Below are 22,547 nucleotides of genomic sequence, written 5' to 3' on the forward strand. Positions count from 1 at the left end.
GATCTAAACCAGAAATTTGAAAAACAAACAAACAAAAACTGGGTATTTGGACTCTGTGTTGCTGACTGAAAACATTCCTCTTAGCTAGAAGCCTAAAGATTTCCTGCTTTTCTTTTTACCCCAGTCTGAGTGGCAGTGTGGCTTGGAATAAATTCATTTGGATTTTGCAGTCAGTGTTATATAACCCAAATTCAAAGTGGGGGGTTGTAGTATCCTGGAAAAGGCCCTGACCTCAGCATCTGGGAGAGTAGAGTTTTGCTGGTCTTGGTTCAACCACTAACTTGATGAGTAAGCATGGGTCATTCAATTAAATTCACAAGGCCTGTTTCCTAATCTGGTAAATAGAGAGTCTGAGCAAGAGCAATGGTTCTCAAAGTGTGATCCCTGGACAAGCAGCATCTGCATCCCCTGGGAAGTTGTTATAAATGCAGATTTGGGGTCCCATCCAAGACCTGTTAAATCAGAAACTCTGGAAGTGTGGTGCTGGATTTATTATTTTAACAAATGGCCCAGTTAATTCTGATTCCTGGGTAAATTTGAGAACCACTGAACTAGACTATCTCAGGTCTTTTCCAACCTAAAATTCTAGGATTCTGACATTGCTAAGGGGTAGCAGAGAATAATAGAATGGTCAAATTTTTCAATCAAAAAATAAGGTTCCTTTTGGCTAACCAGATAAAGTAGAAGCTATCACAAACTGTTTGATTGCAGAATCATTGGGAGAGACAGATGTGTGCAGATTATTATTTGACCCTTTATATTTCCTAGACTTGTAAAACCAGGCCTAGATAGATTACACACTTTTACCTAAGGTCACAAAGCTAATGAATACAAAACCAGAACTCATATCCAGAGATCTTGACTCCTCGTTTAATCTGTTTTCCACTGTAGAGGTTTTTACTCCCTCTGTTCCAATATGTTAGGGTTTGGTTACCCCATTTCGCTCACATATGTTTTCTAGAAGCAAAAACAACCACTATGTATAAGTGTTTTGGCTAAATTTTACCTTCCAATATCAACATCTTTTTAAAGTACAGATCAGTGTGGAACACAAACATGAGCATCTTGGGAAACAAGAGTGTTTCCAATAAATTGAGTTCCAATAATTTTCTTTGAAGCTCCTAAGCATTGTAATTCCATTTCTGGCTAGGTGCCTACAGCTAAGTTTTCCTGAAATTTTCATTCAAACTTCCGTCTATAAAATTGATAGTGCCATTAAAACAAAGGGGACACGAGCACCAACTGTTCAGTAATTACTGCCTATTAGATGGTACTTGGTGCTTGAAAAACATCATCCTCTTAAAAGATAGAACAGACAGTAATGGCTAATGGCCTAATTTGCTTCTAACTCTTATCAATGAGTAGTAATAATGTTATCAGAAGTGTAATAAACAGAAACCTATTTCATGAAGCTGAGGAAATCCCAGGCCAAAATAAATTTTCTAACCTCTTTCATGAATTGAAAGGACATTAACTAGATGCTCGTGGCTACTTGTCCTCATTCAAGATCCGGTAACCTTTCTCATAAGGCTCAAGCGTTTAGCCTCAGTGACCTGCCAAATTTCTGCTTTTGTAATTGAATTCTGTCTATCTCAATCTCCTTATAATTCAAAGCAAATAAATGATTCTGCATTTCCCCTTCTAAAATAATTTTATAGTTCATTCCATCAGTCCTCTCTTTCTCTCTTTCTCCCTCCCTCCCTCTCTCTCTCATTCTAAGGGTTGATAGCTTGTATATACCATCTCTCTTAATCAAAGATTAGATATAAAGATCACAAATAGAAATACATACAGTCTAACTAGCCTTGGCGATAAGAAGCCTTAAAACTTTTGCAGGAATGAGATACCTGGCAGTTAGTGTCATCAGTTTATTTGGAAACTTTCTTTTAATCTCCACTTTCATGATCCATCTTTAATTTCTTTCTTATATTATGAAGTATGTTTACCACTTCAAATCTGGGTTGTCTTCTGTCCTTCTTCCTAGGCTGCTGCTTGGAAATTGATTTAGGACAGCTGGAATGCGTTACGTCCTGGAAGTTAAAAGATGGTGCCGGAGATATGAATGTCAGTATTAGTGCATACAGCCACTGTCAAAAAAAAAAAAAAAAAAAAAAAAAAAGCTGAAAAAGAGCCCAGACTTCAATTAGTGATATGAATGAAGCAGGTCTGGTTAAGACCAGGGCAAGCCAGGCCAAAGGGTAAAGGTTGAAACTGATTGTGTTTTAAAGCTTCAATTCCATATGAGACCAAGGGAATAGATATCTATTTGGTACAGGATCTAAATTTTCTAAACGGTACAACTCTACAGTCAATTTGTTCAAACACCACAATTGCATGGAACTTTGAATAGGAAGTGAGATACGGTAGGTTAGTATAGGCTGGAGTGAAATAGTGACACATCCCAGAGTAACTTGGGCAGATAATAAAAAATATATTTACAGCCTCCCCCTCCCCAGCCCTGAGGATCTGGGGGAAGGTGAGGATGTGTTGGACATCCTCACCTGGACTGGTGTTGATGTTGTCACAAACATTGGGACTGGCGGTTTGAAGTGCTGAGCCCTCGATCGTGGGACTTGTCCTTATGAAGCTCGTTACCGCAAAGGAGAGTCTAAACTTGCATGTAATGGTGCCTAAGAGTCTCCCCCTGAGTACCTCTTTGTTGCTCAGATGTGGCCCTCTCTCTCTCTAACTGAGCCATCTTGACAGGTGAACTCGCTGCCCTCCCCCCTACGTGGACCCGACTCCCAGGGGTGTAAATCTCCCTGGCAATGCAGAATATGACTCCCAGGGATGAATGTGGACCTGGCATCATGGGACTGAGAGCATCTTCTTGACCAAAAGGGGGATGCAAAATGAGACGAAATAGTTTCAGTGGCTGAGAGATTTCAAATGGAGTCAAGCAGTCATTCTGCTGGACATTCTTATGCACTATATAGATAACACCTCTTAGGTTTTAATGTATTGGACTGGCTAAAAGTAAATACCTGAAACTACCAAACTCCAACCCAGCAGTCTGGACTCCTGAAGACAATTATATAATAATGTAGATTACAAGGGGTGACAGTGTGATTGTGAAGACCTTGTGGATCACACCCCCTTTATCTAGTGTATGGATGAGTAGAAAAATGGGGATAAAAACTAAAGGACAAATGGGGTGGGATGGGGGGATGGTTTGGGTATTCTCTTTTTACTTTTATTTTTTATTCTTGTTCTGGTTCTTTCTGATGTAAAGAAAATGTTCAGAGATAGATTGTGGTGATGAACGCATAACTCTGTTATCATACTGTGGACAGTGCATTGTATACCATGGCTGATTGTATGGTGTGTGAATGTATTTCAATAAAACTGAATTTAATTAAAAAAAAAAAAAAAAAAGGAAAGGTGGTGCCAGTCTTAAGGCTGCCCTGCAGCAAGTGAGACCTGTGCCTGCCGCACTATCTACGGGAGAGGACAGAGGCAGTGCGGACTGGAAATCAGGTAGTTTGGTTCCGCTCTTGGCACTCGGTTCTGCCCATAGGTGGTGTGGGCCCAGGCCTGAAGCAGTTAAGTTTCCTGGACTTTGGTTTCTTCATCTGTAAAAAGAAAACAATTACTCTAAATTCTTTTAGCTCTGACATTTTATTAACTTTATGCATCTGGCCGGGAAGGAATCTTGGAGTCTAGGAGGTTTTTCAGGAAGCATCACAGGCATCATTGGGGAGAAGAGGGTTTGCAAAATGAAGATCTGTCAGAGTTCCAAACTCTCCACCCCGATCTTAAACACAACAGCTTTGTATTTGGAGGAAAGAGCTCCAAAGTTAATTTAAAAAAAAATAAAAACAAAAAACAGCCTGTACTAGGGGATAGAATAACATCGAGTGGAGTAGAATAGAGCAGGGTACTGTAGCACAGTCTAGACTAGAATCATTCATATCATGGTTTTCTTTTAGAGTCAAGTCCTCTCTATCTTTACTAAACTACAAAAAGTTTAAATTTGTCATATATGCTACATCAGGGGTCAGCAAAATTTTTCTGTAAAGGGCAAGATTGTAAATATTTTCAGCTCTGCACACTTAACGGCTAACAAATTCTGTCGTAACTCCCACACTCGAAGGTAGTAGCACTAAAGCAGCTACAGACAATATCTAAACTGAGGGCCTTCTGGCCAAATTTGGCCCACAGGCTGTAATTCGCTGATTCCTGATAAGATTAAAGAGCTCATCTGTTAAAATGTTTGGTAGGTGTGCTTGTTAGAGCAAATTATGCAGAATGTATAAAGATTTCAGAATTTTTAAAAAATATTTATAGAAAAGATTGTTTTATAATTGAATTTACTTTTTCTTAAAAGTTAGTAAGTGAAATAAAAATGATTATTTAAACTTTTCAGCCCATTCTTTCTTTAATTTGCCCCTACCACACATTTTGTTAAAACTCTGGAGTAGATTAAAATGTTGATTATTATAAATATTTTTTAAAAATTAATGTTCTATCTGGACCCAGCATCGTGGGACTGAGAGTATCTTCTTGACCAAAAGGGGGATGCAAAATGAGACGAAATAGTTTCAGTGTCTGAGAGATTTCAAATGGAGTCAAGAGGTCACTCTGGTGGACATTCTTATGCACTATATAGATAACACCTCTTAGGTTTTAATGTATTGGAATAGCTAGAAGTAAATACCAGAAACTACCAAACTCCAACCCAGCAGTCTGGACTCCTGAAGACGATTATATAATAATGTGGATTACAAGGGGTGACAGTGTGGTTGTGAGAACCTTGTGGATCACACACCCTCTGTCTAGTGTGTGGATGGATGGGTGGAAAAATGGGAATTAAAAACTAAATGACAAATAGGGTGGGATGGGGGGATGGTTTGGGTGTTCTTTTTTTTACTTTTATTTTTTATTCTTATTCTGATTCTTTCTGATGTAAGGAAAGTGTTTGGAAATGGATTGTGGTGATGAGCACATAACTGTGGTCATACTGTGAGCAGTTGATTGTATGCCATGGATGATTGTGTGGTGTGTGAATATACTTCAATAAAACTGAATTTAAAAAAAAAAGAATACTCAAAAAAAAAATTAATGTTCTGCCTTGCAATAGTAACTTGCTGTTAAACATCTCATATCAAAATTAGGTATCAAAAGATCAAGTCTACAAGTATTTGTTGTTTTAGAATTGTGGTTTATAAATATCTCCATTATTTTTAACCTGTACCTTGGGGATCTTTTATTTTCTGTATTTGCTCTACTCTCTAGAAAAATATGTTGTCTCCCATGGGATAAAATTCATTTTTAACTTCTGAGATGACACAAAGACAACATTTGTATTTGCCATAGAATATACTATTTGGAGACGATTCATTCTGAGCAATGGTTCAAGTATTTCAGCATATTTATTTCTCTATTGTGATGGTTGTGTGCAATCATGATTCCTATATGAGTTGGCAGCACAAAGACCTATCCAAATGACACAACTTTTTGATAGAACATTTATGCCAATGTAACAAACGTACTCTAGTTTCGAGCACATAGTAAATATTCAATAAATGCATGTTGTATTAATGGAAGATAAGTTTCTCAAATCATTATAAAGTTAATCATAGGCAGGAAACAGCCAAAACAAAAGCCTAATACCTTCATCTTAAAAGCCAGAAGCTTTATTTGATTTTATATTTTTAACTAAAGATAAAAGTATCCATAAAATAAAGATTAAAGATAAAACTAACTCAAATTATGGTACAACATTTTCCTATTTCACTGTAATTATGATTAACAAATAAGTGAAAAATGAAACAGTTGCCCTTATAGTATTTTGTCTTCCCAAATTGGCTGGTTAATCCGGGATGTCACAAATTGAGTAAAAATGAAAGGGGGGTGGGGGGGAGGGAAAGAAAGAAAGAAAAAATTATTTGAATCACTCTGACAACTTAGCAATAGGAAAATAGGAAGAAAGGCGTAAGTTTAGGCTAAGACAACAGCATCTCCGTGGCCCCAGTCTACTGACTTTTTTATGTTTAAGGAAGCATCCAGGTTGCTTGTGGGTGTTAACTGGGAAGGTTTCTAATTTCACTTCTCAGCTCAAACCTGCCAGGAAAAGTATGGTGATTATCTGTGAGTTGAATTGCAACTATGACTATATCTCATGCTTGAAGAAATGTTACTTATTTGGAACCTGGAACAGAGTTTAGATCCCTGTCGCCACCCCTTTGACCTAATGCACCTCCAGTGCTGAGGTGCACGGTCTACAAAACGGCCACCAGCAATTCCTCTCTGAGTCTCCTCCCCCGAGAAGCTGAGCTGGCCTGGTGACTTTCTCTCACGCAAAGTATGAGGAGGAAGTGACAATGTGCCTGTCACAGCCTGGCCCTTATGAGGTCTGGCAGCTTCTACAGCCCTCTAGCTGTCTCCACCAGAGCCCCAGCCATTTGAGTGACGCCATCTTGGAAGTTCCAACCCGATGCCTGCTCACAGCTAAATGCACCCATTGGGTGACCCGAGCTGATACCACGTGGCGTGGAAGAGCTGCTCACCTGAGCCCAATCAACACAGATAATTGTGAGAAACAACAAAATAAATAAATAAATAAATAAATAAATAAATAAATAAATAAATAAAAATAACCAGTAGATTGTGGGATAGTCTGTTACACTATACCAGGGAACTAAAAAAAAACCCACCTTTGTCAAATTTGTGGCTACAGTTTTGATGGCTACCTCTATATTATTCCTAAAACATAACTCCTGCATTAATGCTAATGTATTTTGTTGAAGCTTCATTTATTTATTTTACCTCTTGACTGAGAGTCTCAATTCACACAAATGAGCACACACACATGATACTCCCCACCCTGCCCCAAAATACTGTTTAGAATCAGCCAGGATCCTATGTACTTTCTAATGCTGTTGTTATTCTCTCATTCTCACCAATTTTCTCATTTGCTCTCTTCAAGGTGTTAGTTAAGTGTCAACTTCCCTTTTAATTATTTTCAAATCGTTTATCACATATGCCAGTGAATTCTGTTATTGCTCCAACAAATCTTTACCCCTAAGCAATCATCAGTAACATGAGTTTATCAGCAAAAAGAATACCACAAAACACATCAGCAAAACAACAACACTATGCTGCTGTTTGTGTGTATGTATGTGTGCACACTTGGGTGTAAATGTGTGTGCATTTTAACCTTCCATCTACTATAATTAAACTTGTCCATGCATGTTGTAATCTTGTGATCTGGAAGGCTTAAAAATAAAATTTAGCTGGCTCAATCCCCAGAATGTCTAAACTTTTCCCAGCTCTAAGAAGAATGACTTTTACACTCTCTGTACACATCTGTCCCCCATACTCTCTCAGTTAGCCCCCTCCCATTAATCCCTTAGGTTTCTCCTTGCCAAAGATGTTCGGCTGTTTGATAGAACACTAATCTCCAGGAATCTCAAAGTATCAGCTTACCTGTGAACGCCCAGAAACTGTCTCCATTGTTAGCCTCATCCCCTTTTATGTTTTCTTCATCTTTGAACAAATGCATTGCTTTCTGTCTGAGAATGAGGCTTACATTCTGTTGTGGTTAGGCAGGATATTGACCTGAAGGTACACTCTTCTCTCTTAACCAAAAGAAGCAAAATCAACATTCAGAATCACTTAGTGACAAACATCACTTGGTAGAAGCACAGGTCACCCATGGGCAGGAAACTTGAGTAAGCTGGGGGAGGGATCCTTTGTTAAATGAACCTGGGGTCTTTGGCTCAACTAGAATAGGTCTTGGAGAAAGAAACAAATGGCAGAAGTGTGTAGGTAAAACATAGCAGGGTAGAGAGTTCTCTCTCAATATTAATCTCTTGGCATGGTGATGCACAGTAGTAACAGGAGCAAAGAGGATATACAAGAGGGGGTATGGTGCAAATAAACAGCCTTAGGACCCCAATTCAGGTCAATGTATTATCAGGAAAGAGGTTGAGCTGTGAAAAATAAAAAAAACTGAGTCCCTCGGTGGATGAAGTGTCAAAAGCCAAGTTTTCCTTCCCTAGGAAACTTCAGCAGCTTTAATTGAATCTTAGGAAGTACAGCTGAGAGCTCTGCTCCCATCCATAGAGCAAGCCCAATTTTCAATTCTAATGAGTAAGCTTCTCAGACTTCAACCTAAAAGACACTGTGTGAAGCTTTACATTTTGCTGAAATGACATTTTGTGTGTTTGCTAACCTTGCACATGACTTCATGCCCACTGGTGATGTGGGGATTAAAGATAATACAAGAATGTCCAGCTTCTCCCTCCTTCCTGTCCAGCAGCACCACAGCCTCCTTCTGCTCTCTGTGCCGCTTAGCTCTGCTGACAGACCTGGGTTTCATTTCAGTCTGACACTGAGATCGCATTTGGAACATTTACTAATGCTGCTAGAAAACGCCATGGTCTAACAACAATGTTCAACAGCATTGATGTCTGCCATACGGCTGGTATCAGTATATCACATGTACCCTATGTACCCTTCCAGGCACTTTAGGCTGATGGAGAGGCAGGAAAAATATAGTAAAAATGTTATCTGAAGATCAGAGTCATAATATGCTTGTGCTCTATGCATTTGTGTGGTGAATCACGGGATGCCACCAGTGCAGTAAGATGGGAACAATCCCTTTGAGGTGTGACATATGGTGACGGAGAAACCCTAACTTAATGCTTCTCTTTGGATGAGAAAATCTGAGGAGGACAAGAGAGAGGCATACTGAGAGAGGATAGCAAACTAAATTTATTCTCAAAATGGAAATTAGAACAAGTTTAAGGTACATTCGAGATTCTTTTGCCCTTCTCCCCTTTTGGCGCCATGTGATTGTGGTGAGACTACCCTAGGCCACCTTGCTGTGTCTTGGGTACCTGAGTACCCAGAAATTTGGACTGAGTTCAAAGAAGATGATTAAAGAAATGAAGGGGGTGGAAGTGATTGACTGACGAGAAAAGATTAAAGGCATTAAGTCAAGGAAGCTGACTAAGCAATAGCTGAGAGGCAAAATGATAAAAGCTACAAATATCTGGAATGCGCAAACCCCAGATCAGGAAAATAGTCTTTGATATAAACTAGCAGAGGAAAGTTTTGGCTGAGAATTAGAAAAATCTTCTGAGAGAAATTGTTCAATTAGCCAACTGATTACTGAGTAATGAAAGTGGAAGCTGGATCTTGAGAGACATTTTACAAGAAGGCAGAATATATTTACAGTAGGCATATGGCCATGAGGGCCTCAGCAATTGGAAGGGCACCATGGCCTGGACAACCTATCAGGACAAAATTCCAATAATCAAGACTAGTTAAATTACAAATTACATTAATTACTTTAATTTGTTCAATCTTTTAAAAAAAAGAAGGTAAATCTACTATGGGGGAAAAGCAGCAAAAGTCTTCAGAAACCATAGCCTCACAAAGCCAGGTTTAATGTCAAACAATTGACTACAAATTATAACATGGAAATTAAATGCACAGCATCTTAGTGAGCTTAATGAGGTGAACGACGGCAGAGAACTTCTAATGAAAAGTGAAAATAATTAAAAAAAGGCATTTCTTGTAAAGGCAGGCACCAGTAATGAGAACCAAGGCTGCTTTGAAGCTTTCAAACAATGCGTTCTGATGACCTAAAATGATCCCTTTTGCTTGAGGAAGTCATTTTTTACGTGTTCTTCTTAAATTCCTAGTGTGACCTTGCTGATTAAAAAGAGTGCTTGCTTTCCAAAGAAATGCCCCTTTATTTAAAATCTTAGAAACAAGATTACAGAAATCTTAGATGCAAGTTGGATGATCATAGACCAAATACCTTACAACATTAAAGCATTCTCTTAATTTAAGTATTGAACCACATTGCTCTCTAGGACGATTATGATTTTTCTCCCTGTTTTTGAGGAAAGGTTGAGCTCGTAACTAGTTTGTTATAGAATCTAAGGAACTAAAATAATCAAACCATTTTAGGGTATATGACCCAATGCTCACCTGTATACTTATAAATGATTCTTTCTGAATTTAGGATTACTAACAAATTGGAATTCTTTTGGATATGCTATTTCTGATTCCTTATTAGTTTTTTATCCAAATTGAGCCCCGTTTTTCCGATAAGCTGGACAATTGTCCCTGTGATAAACTTCACCCGTTTCCCCCATTTAACTGCAGCATACTCTAATTTGCTCAGTGGCAAATTTTACAAGGGTCCGCCACCAGAAGTAATAATAGTGAGCCTGCTTTAATTTGAAATTGCTAAGTCCTGTGCTATAATAAACACTCCCAAGATTTCCTCCAGAAGCATTTTATCATCTGTTTGAGTGTGCTGGCAGACACAGGTATGATTAATTTGGAATCTGGCCATTCCCTCCAGCTGCCTGCCTCCCCCCTCAACCCGCCCCTCCCAAATACTCAATAAACAAAAAAAATTCTGGAAATAAATATATTATTCAATGAAATACAATGAATGCTATTTTTTATTCTCTAATTATTACCTATGACATTTCTTCTTCCATTCTCCATTATCCTTCCCTACGGAAACGTATAAATCCTACAAAGCTGAAGCACCTATAAGAAGTGTCTCGTTCTGTCCTCACCAGCAATTTCAGCTTCCCACTTGCACAATACAGTTCCATTTTACATCAAAATGCAATTCCATTTTACAATGGTTCCATGCAGACAGCAAGATCTAAAAGTAAGAAGAAGAAGTTATCCCTCAAATTGCTGTCATATAACCTGAAGTGGGAGGGAGCCCAAAGAGGCCATGGGATCTGAAAGCTGAGTGGGATCAGATACATTGAAGAAAGGTTTCCAAGATCAAGTTCCTGAAATGGCCATCACTCATCCCGTGGTGAGAATGAGAAAGCACGCACATGCTTGGAAAGGCTTTCTAAAGCGTCTAGGGTCACGCAGACTAGGTTCCTTGTACTTTTTTTGTGCTTCTCCAGGGAATATATTTTTATACAGAAATCTCTTCCTGTTACATAGAACTTAATATATTAATTGCCATCTGCGCCTTGCCTAGAAGTGGTAAGAATAAATGCAGGATTTTTTTTCTTTTTAATTTCAAACTTATATGCAGAATACCTTACCTTGTTTTTATTACCTTTAATTAGCTTAATAATCTTCACATTTCCTTGTTGAATAACTGCTAACTTAATGTGTTGCCATAATGCATTTTTAAATTACTGCTTTAAAAAATTCAGTACTGATTTCCAGTTTCCGCTCGCTGTATTAATTATCTATAAATATGTGTGAGATTTCCTTCAGCAGATTTTCACAATCTCCTTATTATCCCTATATAGACACTTTAAAGTGCTACAACAATTCAAAGTTCAACATCCCTGTAATTTACTCAGCCTTATAATTGATATTTATAAGCTCAGCAGACCTGGAAAGGAAAAGAAATATTAGCCAGCCCAATTGAAGTTCAGAGACCTTTAATTTGGATGTAAGTGTCGGAATCTTGTTTCGGAGACAAACAGGCCCGCCTTCCTTTGTGCTCGGATATGTGCCTCTTGGGACACAGTTTCACCTTTTAAGCAAGCAGATGATTTTCCCGAGATCGTTCATTCCTATAATAAGCTTATGTTGAAAGGGAAAGTGAACAAACCAGTTTGTGAACTGTGTGCTGGGGAATGGAGAGTTGTTGGACTTTCTTTAGAGCAATGAGAGGGTGTAATGAAAAATAAAATGTCTGAGTGCTAGCTCTTCCACCGCCTTGCTGTACCACGCCAAGCGTGTCACTGAAATTCACCGTGTCCATTTTCTCGTCCATATAATGGAGCTAACATTTGTCCCCCAAGGAAAGCCCAGCACCTTTCTGAGGATCTGAGGCAATATCAACATGGTGTTTTGAAAACAGCAAAATGCTGAAAAATGCAAAGCTATAATTATTAATATTAACTAATCTCTGAGTGTCTGCTGGGAGCATCTAGACCAGGGGTCTCAAAATATGCTCCCAGGACCAGAAATCAGAAGCATCATCAGAAACTCTGAGGTCTGTGCAGCATTCTGTATCTTAACAAGCCCCTTCAGGTAATTCTGGTGCACACTAAAGTGTGAGAACCAGTGACCTAGCCTGTATTTGTAATCTATCAAAGTAGTTTGGGATTAGATTCTCCATCGTGAGTCGTAATAGAGTCTAGAGCCCATGAAGGGAAAAGAGAAATAGAAAACTCATCTTTCCTTCATCCTCTTGCGCAGCAGTGGTGGGTAATGGTTAGCGTTATCTGTTCTGCGATAAGAATATCCAGAGTCAAATCTGGGTGATATTTAGGAATTGACCCAGCCTCTGTGTCTTGGGGGCTTGCCTGAGGATATTGTGAAATAAATGAGCTAATGCATATGAAACATGGTGCCTGGAACATAGCTAGTGCTCAAAATGAATTAACTATGATTATTCTCTAGGTTTGGCTTTCCAACCATCCCACAATAGTATATTTGTCCCAAACAGTTTCCTGATTACAAAAATAAAATGACATAAAGAAAATGTCATACATTCTATTTGGGATATATATATATATTATATCTTCCATGCAGATTCACGCAAATCCCAAAAGCAAATTCACCGAATGATCCCAAATAGTTTCCCCAGTCTGCAAGTACCCCAAACCCTACCTCCCTTTCAGTTGTTATTCTGATGCCACAGATTTATAAATGACCATTGTGCTTCTCTGCAGATTTTAGACTGTTATGAATCCCACCTTCAAGGAATGGGAGGCAGAGTTGAAGGAGAAAAAGAAAGTCTAGCTGATTAATTTTATGGACACACAGAGTCAATTTCGAACAGTACAGCATTCCTAAAGAGCAAAGAATCTTTAAGAGTTGACCATTTAATGGAGAGAAGACAGCCATTTGTTTCGCCAAAACATACAACCTATATTAATTAATCTATTTGTGAGGTGCTCCAAATTTTCCAGATGCAATGCTCATTACTGGCATTAAATGCACTGCAATTGCCGGAAACAGACAGTGAAATAATACAAATAAATCCGTGTGCATGGAAAAAAGCCTTGGGAAATCTCCGAGACACTACAATTAAGGCAGGATAGATGGCAGCTCTTCTGAAAGAGAAGACTGAGGGGAATCAAAGGCTTTCAATATGGCTTCATGAAGGATTATTCAAAGATCTAAGGGCAAAATAGAGGCCCTTCAGGGGAAATGGAAAATACAGGTTTGAACCAAAGAGTGGAGAGGGAAAGATAAGCAAGCAAAAGAATGTCAGGGTGTAGATTTGGCGGTTGAAAGAGGCCCCATGCAAAATTGCTTTATCCTAGCAGACAGAGGGAGAACTGGTAGTTGAATTGCCCCTTACTTCATGTAGTCAGCTCTCAACTTACTAACTAGCTCTGTCCCTTAAGTTCATTTGTAAGTCAGTGGGTTGAAACTCAGAAAACAGCTTCCCATGGAAACATTATTCATGGTGGTTTGGCTTTCTGGACTGTCCTCAATAGAGTAATCCAAAATGAAATTGATACAAAACTGGATTCTTAAAAATATGATTTCAATTGTGTGTAACCAGCATGTTTAACAGTGTGCCTTTGGAAAAACAGAGTTCAAGTTCAAAGGTGGCATGCATCAAATGAGTCCTGGGTCTCATTAGCCCGTTTCCCCTCTGCCAAGAACGTTCTTGCCCCAGATGACCCAGAACTTTTCACAAATATCATATTCTCAGGGAGGCTGTCCTGACCATCTTATTTAAAATTTCAACACCCTCCCCCAAGCACTCCCTAATTCCCTTCTCTGCTTTATTATTCTCCATAAGGTACCATCTGCCATACTATACATATTTACATATTTACTTAGGATTGCTGCACCTGGGAGAATGTAAACTCAATGAAGTCAGGGGTTCTTGTCTATTTCCTCAGTAATATGTCACCAGCACTTAAAGCAGTACACAGATACACAGTAGGCACTCAAAACATATTTGTTGAATTTAATGATTTATTTCTCTATTTATTAACTGTAGGTTGAAGAGCTGGGGCTGGGACAGGAGCTGGGAAGATTCTCCTGGACCCATGTAATACACAATAGAAACTGAGTCTCTAAATCATTCTTTCCCTGTATGTTGTGAATTAGAGAGAGAAATGTGTGTATTGGGGTGGCAGAGTGGGGAGAAGGTCAGGGGTTGAGAAGGAGAAGATTCTAGAACTTCCCACTGTGTATGCCAAGATTCCTGCCTTAGGAGCAAAGACCCTGGGTTCTTCTCTTGTCTCCAGGACTTATTAGCATATGACCTTGAAAAAGACATTAACTCTCCAGAATCATCATTTTGCACTGTTTAACAGAGAGATGATGTTCTTTGTGCCCTGCAGGGCTGTTAGTGAAGATCAACTGGATATGTATGTCAAAGTGTTCTGTAAATGATGAAGAGCATCACAAAGTAAGGAAATAATGATGACAAAAGGATGATTTACACAAATAAATAGGGAGATTAAATTCACAAAAACCCTCTATATGATGCTGGAACTGTATGTTTCTGAATATAGCAATCTGTAATGCTTAACTCTTTAATCTACATATGAAAAGTAAATAGGAAGGCTGAGAAAAATATATGTACGATTGGCATTCTTGGTAAAAGGGGGAAAGAATTTAGGAAAATATTCTATGACAAATGATGCAAAAAACATTGTGAAGTAGAAAATTATATCATAGCTCAAATATAACTTTCTCAGAGAAGACATTCCAGAGGTAGCTCCACCTCTCAACCTTCTATCCGTCAAAAACTTTATCTCTCCTTGCTCATAACACCCATTTTCTTTTTCCTTAATATCCTCTGTCAAAATGGGCAATTATATGGGTAAAACATTATATTTTATTTGTTTACTACCTCCCACCACCCCTTACTACAAGTTCCATGATGACACTCACTAATGAATATCCAGTTCCTAGCACAGTGCCTGCCACACAGGAAGCACTCATAAATATTGGCCGTGTGATTGAAGTAATGAATAAGTAAATGAATGAATAAATGAACAGTGAGTGAATGAAGACATGAATGCATGCACACGTACATACATACAAACTTGAAAAGCGGATCCAGCTGGCAGTTCCTTCCATGCATGGGCTAATAATAAAATACAATGGGGTTGCGTTCTGTTATAGCAAAGAGGGCTTTCCTGGTCAAATAGCTAACTAGTGCCTGCTGAGGAGAACTGAAAAGGTCTGTGGGGCCCATGATTTTGTTTCTACTTTTCATTCAGGCTTTGTCATTGACACAAGTTCAGGCAAGTCTCACTTGGCTAGCTAAACCTGTCAGGCAAAGCCCTATTTAATTATAGCCAAAGAACCCTGGAAAACCATTTGCAAATCTGTCCTCAGACAGGTTTGTCCAACAAGACCCAGATTTCATCTGGCTGGTTGGTCTGTAGTGGGAGGAACAGAAGGTCCCATGGGGAATTGAGGATGTTAGACCCAAGGCCAACCACAGAACTCTCTCTGAACAAGCTCCCAAGACACAGGCCTGGACGACCAGCTGGGACATGGCAACCAGGCCCAGATATAGAGTAGAACAACCAGGAACTGATGAAGATAAGCCTCAAATAGAACAGATTCCACCTTTCTCCATAATATGGTCTATTGGAAAGGGCCCTGACTTGGGAGTCAAACATCTAATTTGATTAGGGGCTCATTTATTTACTGTGTTATTTAAAATTTTCTGTTTCCCCATTTGTAAATTGTGGAAAAAATATCTGCTGTGCAATGTTGTAAAGGTTAGAAATTTATGTTTGTGGCAAGCATATAGTGAAAATTTAGAAAATCAGCTATTAATGTTGTTATTTCCTGGATTGTATGATCATCTTCTAAATCTTGCCATATAAATAATTTGCAGGGGTATCTACCTCTAGCCCAGTAGTTCTCAAACTTGAATGCCCAAGATGAATAACCTGGGGAGTTTTAAAAAAGAGTTGTGCCTGGGTCCCACCCCAAAGATTCCAAAGAAACTGGTCCTGGTTACAGTCTGGGTATCAGGATATATAAAACTCCTTTGTCATTTCTAATGTACGGCCAAGTTCAAGGACCACTACTCTGGCTGGAGACCTACCCCAGCAAACACAAAATCAAGCAGAACTTCCTCTACTCCATAAAGCATAACATCAGAAGTCCTTTCTAACCCAAAGTTAGCTCTTTCGTTCTACAATGAGCTTAAGCGAAAATACTCTTGGAAGAAGTTAACTCACAACCTTAAATTGATCCCAGGAGTAAGTTTTGCAAGGCAAAAATAAAATGGGCATCAGGAAGAGACAGTGGTGAAGAGGAGAAGTTGGGGACACAAACGTGCATTTTACCCACCATCCAACTTATCTCATTTTTTCTCTGGCACTGTTAGCAAGCTCAGAACTCAACTTTGTGCTCACCTCCCATAGCTATGTCCTCAGCCAGAATCTTTTGATATGATCCTCTTTGCCTCCTTTTTTTTTTTTTTTTTTTTTCTTGGCCATTTAAACATTTTTTAAATACAGAAAAAGTAGACAGGTGGCAGAGGAGGGGGCAGCAGTAACAACAGCAGTTTCTATATGTGAAAGGCCCCCATGGCACTAAACCTCCTATCAGCAACTAAAGACTGAGGAACGGGGACTCAGGAGTAAGAGCTACCTGCCCAGCCAAACCCTTCTGGAAGCTTACTGTGCTTGGGGCTGTTTTCCATTGGATAAGCCCATCCTGAGGTTAGAAGAACCCATAAGAAACTTAGTGGTGGCAAATTTGTCATTTACTTTATATCCTACCCACTGTCTCCCAATCCCTTGCCCCCAGAATGTACAAAGGGACAGTTTAGGGGTAGCAAGCACTGGGACTCTCGATTTTGGTGTGGGCGGTAGGGGAGGGAAAGCTAGGCCCAAGTTCTAAAACCAATGACTGATACTACAGCTACTTTTCCCTCTACCATCTCCTTCCTCTCCATGCAGCTGACCTAATGAACACCTGTTGCTCCATTTGCCAGCATTTGGCTTTCTATCCTGATTGTCTGATGGAAAGGCACCTGACCTCAAAGTGGAGGCCAGCAGAATTCCTCTTTCAGTGGGTAAGGAAGTTACTTGGGGAAGACAGGTGTGGGATCATATCTCCTAGAAAGCAAAGGCTTTCTACCCATCTGTCTCTATGTGCATAGTCAGGTCTTGCAGAAGGAGACCAAGTTAAGAGCAATATACAGGCTTTTTTTAAAGGGACTTGCAAATAATCAGATGGGATTTATTGCCCTTTTCTATCCTAGCTCTCTGTTGTCCTTCCACAAGAAGGAAAATTATTTCTGATGCCCTGGCTCCCTGGGAAAGGAACTCACACACCAGGACAGGGCAGGTCACTCTGGACAGTTACGCAGAGCTTTGTCCTTTCCCACCCCTGCACAGCACAGGCACAGAGCAGCCTGGGGCAGGTACACATACGGCCAAAAGCCTTTAAAGGTCAGCTCTTGCTATATGCAGAGGAGTCAAAAGTCAAAGCCTGGGGAGAATTCAAGGACCCCAGTTCTGTCTCTCCCAACTAGTTGCATGAGTGTCAAAAGGCACTGTGTGTCCAGGGTGGGGGTGGGGAATCTACCAAGTCTTACAGTCCTATGGAGGCAGAGACAACACTGTCTATACCAAGGTTTCTCAACCTCAGCACTACTGACATCTTTTGGAACAGATAATTCTTTGTTGCACGTGGAGGGGGCCATCCTGTGCACCGTAGGATGTTTAGGAGCATCCCTGGTGTCTACCCACTAGATGCCAGTAGCACTCCCTGAGGTATGACAATCAAAACCATCTCCAGATATTGCTAAATGTCTCTGGGGGACAAAATTGCCCCCAGCTGAGAACCACTAGTGTCTAAGTGATGCCACTGTCCTTTCACAGTGGGGAAGGAACCTAAGAGGATTCAGCAAGGTCACAGCTTAGAAGGCTCTGCGCACAGCAATGTGCAATGGGAAGAGACTGGCCAGGGGACCCAGGCAGAAAAGAAAATCCTCCAGGAGGCAGGAAAGCAGGTATTTCCTGTAGCTGGGAAAGACACTTCCTCAGATGGTGTTGGCCCCAGCAGTGGGAAGAGTTAGAAGTCATTAAGTTCATCCTTCCGGAACTTGCCAAGGAAGACCTAATCTTCATCCAAATTTGACTCAAAGGTGGCTTCCAAAGACTGTGGTTTTGTCTGTTTAATGAGTCTACGTCACATCTCAACTTCCTGAAGCCAAAGTCTAGTCTTTTCTCCAGGATGCAGCAGGGCAGAGGGAGGAAAAGCCAATTCCACATTGCCTGTTTAATGTTCTACCTTGTTCCTTGCCCAGTCCCCAAAAAATTCCTTATGAAATTTCATTCAAAACAGAAATTGACAAAATCAAAAACTGTAGATAGGCAAAGTCGGTAGACTTTGCCACTGTTACTTGTTGAACTGGAAAGACTAGACCCCATGGTCTGAGGAAGTGTCCACCATCACTTGATTCTGGCGGCCACTGCTCTCCTCAACTGAAACACTGGAAGAAGGCACAGGGGTGTACTGGGAAATGTAAGCTCCTTGCCTAGTTGCAGCTGGTGGCATATACGTGCCCATGCTACTGAGGGAGAGGTGGCCCAGTTGCTGGGTGAGGGGTCCCATCATGGAGGATGGCTGGAGAGAAATAAGGTGATCCACCCCTGGTGTCAGAACTGATCCTGAAGGCTGCATGAGGTATGACTGGTGGTGCATTCAAACCGGGTTAGGTACTTGTAGAGGAGATGTCTGAGTCACTCTCTGATATGAAGATACAGGAGATGGAAGATACGGGGACAGTGCAGACTGAGCAAGCATCCTGTTGGGGGTGATGCTATAAGAGTCTGGATAAAACCCGTTCTGAAGAGGTGTGGTGGGGTCATAGGTCAAGGCCATACCACCCATGTCTACATTCCTTGGCCAGACCCGTCCATTTTGTACAAATTTTCCTAGATTCTGTCATGTCTTTGGCCCACCATCAGCAAATTTGCAAAGCAAGGGATCAGACGGGGCTGGTACTCCAGGGGGTATCTTAATATATTTTCCATTAAAGTGGGTGATGATGGCTTCACACTGCTCTGTGGACTCCATCCTTGCAAAGCCAACCCCTCTGCTGGTCCCACTGATGTCTTGAAGGATTCAGGTGGAGATAACCTGGCCAAAGGTCTTCAGCATCCCTCCAGTTCTTGTTCATCCATTGATAGTGGGAGGTTTGAGATGTATAAATTTTTGGGGTCCTGCTCCTGTTGCTTTGCTATCTGTGCCTGTACACTGCTGGCTTTCAGTGCCATTACAGCTTTCTGTGCTGCTGAAGGACTGTCAAAGTCCACAAAGCCATAGCCCTTGCATTTGTTGGTTGTCTTGTCCAGTATGACCTTAGTGGAGACAATCTTGCCATATGGCTGACGCAGCTTGACAAGGTCCTGGTCAGTAGTGTCTGGCTGCAACCCCTGGATGTACAGCTTGGTTTTGCTCAGCTAGTTGTTTCCATTGTTTCCACTGCGGCTGCTAGGGGTACTTTTGCTTGGACTGGGTGGGGCCGTCTGCTGAGCCAATGACACATATGGCTTCTTACTGTTCTTGTTACAGCCAAAAGTTGGAATCCCAGGCCTAGAAGTCACTGATATCAGCGTTTTCTCTTTAATGTTAGGGAGCTGAGAGAAAGAAGAGGGAGAGGGAAAGGGAGGGGGAAGAGAGAGGGAGGGAGAGGGGAGAGGGAGAAGGGAGAAGGGAGGGGGAGGAAAAAAGGCTCTTTGCCTCCTTTTTTAAATTCTTTTGGGTTTATTTTACCTGTTACTTTATTGTTAAGACCTAAGAACTTTAGAAAATGGAAAACCAATGAGTACAAGATTTCAAAATTTTGCTGAGATCTTGCCCTAGTGACTTCATAAAAACAGAAAGATCCTAGTGATCATCAGTAATTCTGGCTGACTCTCAGAGTAATAGCAGTAGTCATGGTGGTAATAATAACAATAATTAACAATAATATAATAAGCTATCCTTTTTGAGTGCTTACTCTGTGCCAGACATTATTCTGAGCAGTTTGTACATATTATTTCATATGCACTTCAAAACAACCCTATGAACTGTATCATTCCAATTCTACAGATGCGGAAACAGAGGTATTAAATAATTTTCTCATGTTCCTATAGTTAGAAAGTAGATGAGTTAGGACTGGATTGCCAAAAAAAATTCAGGTCACCCAGTTAAATTTGAATTTAATGAACAGCCAAAAAAAGAAAAAAATTGGTAGAAGTACTTCCTAAATATTGCATTGGACATATTTATGCTAAAAAAAATTATTCATTATCTGAAATTCAAATTTAACTGAATGTCCTGTATTTATATTTGCTAAATCTGGCATCCCTAGCCTAGCTAGGAGACAAAGCCAAGCAGTCCAATTCCAGAACATGTGCTCTTGCCATTATGTGCTGCTGTCTCTGCTTTCAGGAATAACGGCCAATTCTATGGGTCTGGAGATTTGGAGACAGGAATCAAGACAGAAGATTTGGCTGCCAGGTACTAGGGCCATGCTGCCTGTCAGGCTCTGTCTCTTCCTCTTCCCAGCTGGGACAGCCTTGTCTGATGGCAGGCTCAGTCCTGCTCCCCATTGCTTTAGCCCTTTTGGTAGAAATGTTTTAGGGTTCATTATGTCATCTTGTACTCATTTGGGCAGTGATTTGATAAGTGGTCCCTCATATTCTCTTCCATCTTCAGTCTACCTTGGGCCCCAGTGTCCCCATAGCCAGACTTCTGCCTTGACTTCTTCTAAGTGATCATATGGGTAAAATCATCAATGCATCTGCCTCTTCCAAGGCTGGGCTTGTCCCTTGTTTTTGTTATACCCTCTCTAGGAACTGGAGCCTGGCCCCCAAATCTTAGCCCAGAGGTCATATTACAAAATGATAGTCTTCACTGAAACTGAGCCACTTCTTTTGAATTTTGGCACGTCGCTCATCCCAGATTCCCCCATGCTGAGCAACACTTACTTTTTAGTATACCCCCATTGTTCATCTGGAAATTTTGTCCCCCACTGATTGTTTCTAAAGACTTCCGTAACTCTGCCCCAAGGTCCCAGGCTTGGGTCTGCCGGACAGAACCTCCTCTGTGTAAGCCTGAACTTCTTATTCCCCTGCCAGCTCTATGGATGTCTATGCCAATGGGTGGCTCAAACTCTAGGTCTCAGACCTTCCCACCTCACCTGCAAACAACCAGCCACCCATGGCTGGATCCCAAGAGATGACAACATGAGCAGTCTCTTTTCTCTGACACCTGCCTGATCATGCGTTATCCTCTTTTAGTGACATTTCAATTAACTATTCTATATACTTGGACCCCTGTCTGAAGGTTTAGAGTGTTCTAGGGTCCATGTGCATGGTGACTAGAGGAATGAATGAAAGCTTTGTTTATCTCCAAAGAGAAAGAATGAAGTGGTACCCAATAAATCCTGAAGCAAATATTAAGGGAGGAAAAACTATCCAAATTCAACTACAAGAAACTTGGGTTTATTTTTTTTATGTAACAAATCATGCCAGTCAACCTAATTAGCATTTTGATGGTGTTATGACATGACTAGTTAATGTAGCAGTTGGTGGTAATATCCTGGATCTTTCTTTTAATGAATCATTTGCTAGCATCTCATGAAATTTTTACTCACTCTTATCATTGTGGAGTTTGTTGCAATTTGCTCGATGCCTCTTAATAGACATACAGACAAACAAGTTTCCTGCCCAAGGGAGCTTACAATAAACAAAAGAAGTTAAGCAGAGATGGGGTTCCCACAGGAAGGAAAATAAAATCTACTACTACCAATACAGTCTTCTCTAAATTACCCGAATGCACTAGCCACATCATCAGTCATCTTCATAAACACTTATTAAATGCTAATCTGCACATGGTGATGGGCTAGGATAGAGCTCAGGGGAGTGAAACAGACATGGTGCATGCCCTGCAGGAACTGACAATTCAGAAAGCTGTCATGAACCAGGAGAGAAGAGATTCTACCTCGCTTCTATTCTCTACTGTCTGCCTCTTAGCTCACTGATTACTGTAGTTTTCACATGCAAAATACAGTCATTTTTACCCCTGGTCAGTTTTTCTCCCTATGCTTGTGAATATAAGAGTTGGCCTCTTCAGCTTCTGGATATTGTCCCCCAAATAAATTAGATTTACCTTTCCATTATTCATGAAATCTCAAGTTCTACTATATATAACTATGCCTCCTTTTAAAGATCTTTCATTTGGATTCTCCTTTAATTTTTAACACGTTTCTGTGTGCTCTGCTCATCTTTCAAGAGTTGATTTGAAAAGCAACTTTATAATCAAGTACTCCTTTCCAATGGTGCCTGAAGCCTTAGTGTAATTTTCTTGTGCTTCTAGGTATACGTGTGCATAAACCTAAGTGTGAACATCTCCATCCCCAATTGCCTTTTACTTATGATATGAATATGCCAAATAACAATCAAGATTTATTTTGTACTCCTCAAGTTCTGTGTACTGTGCTGACACACCTTCTCATTTAATCTCACAAGACCTTATGTTGAAAAGGTAAGATTATTGTCTACATTTTATACATGAGTAAACGAAGGAACAGAGAACGGTCACACAGATAGTAAGTCAAAAAGCTGGGATTTGAAAGCAACTGTCTGACC

The 22,547-nt window shown here is 40.3% G+C and overlaps 1 pseudogene; it reads right to left on the reverse strand.

Annotated features, from left to right (window-relative positions):
* Window positions 1–18,306: 18,306 nt before the first annotated feature.
* LOC119543836 overlaps window positions 18,307–22,547 on the reverse strand; it is a 71,522-nt pseudogene continuing 67,281 nt past the window's right edge.

The sequence above is a fragment of the Choloepus didactylus genome, chromosome 9, assembly GCF_015220235.1.
Source record: "Choloepus didactylus isolate mChoDid1 chromosome 9, mChoDid1.pri, whole genome shotgun sequence".
Lineage (NCBI taxonomy): Eukaryota > Metazoa > Chordata > Mammalia > Pilosa > Megalonychidae > Choloepus > Choloepus didactylus.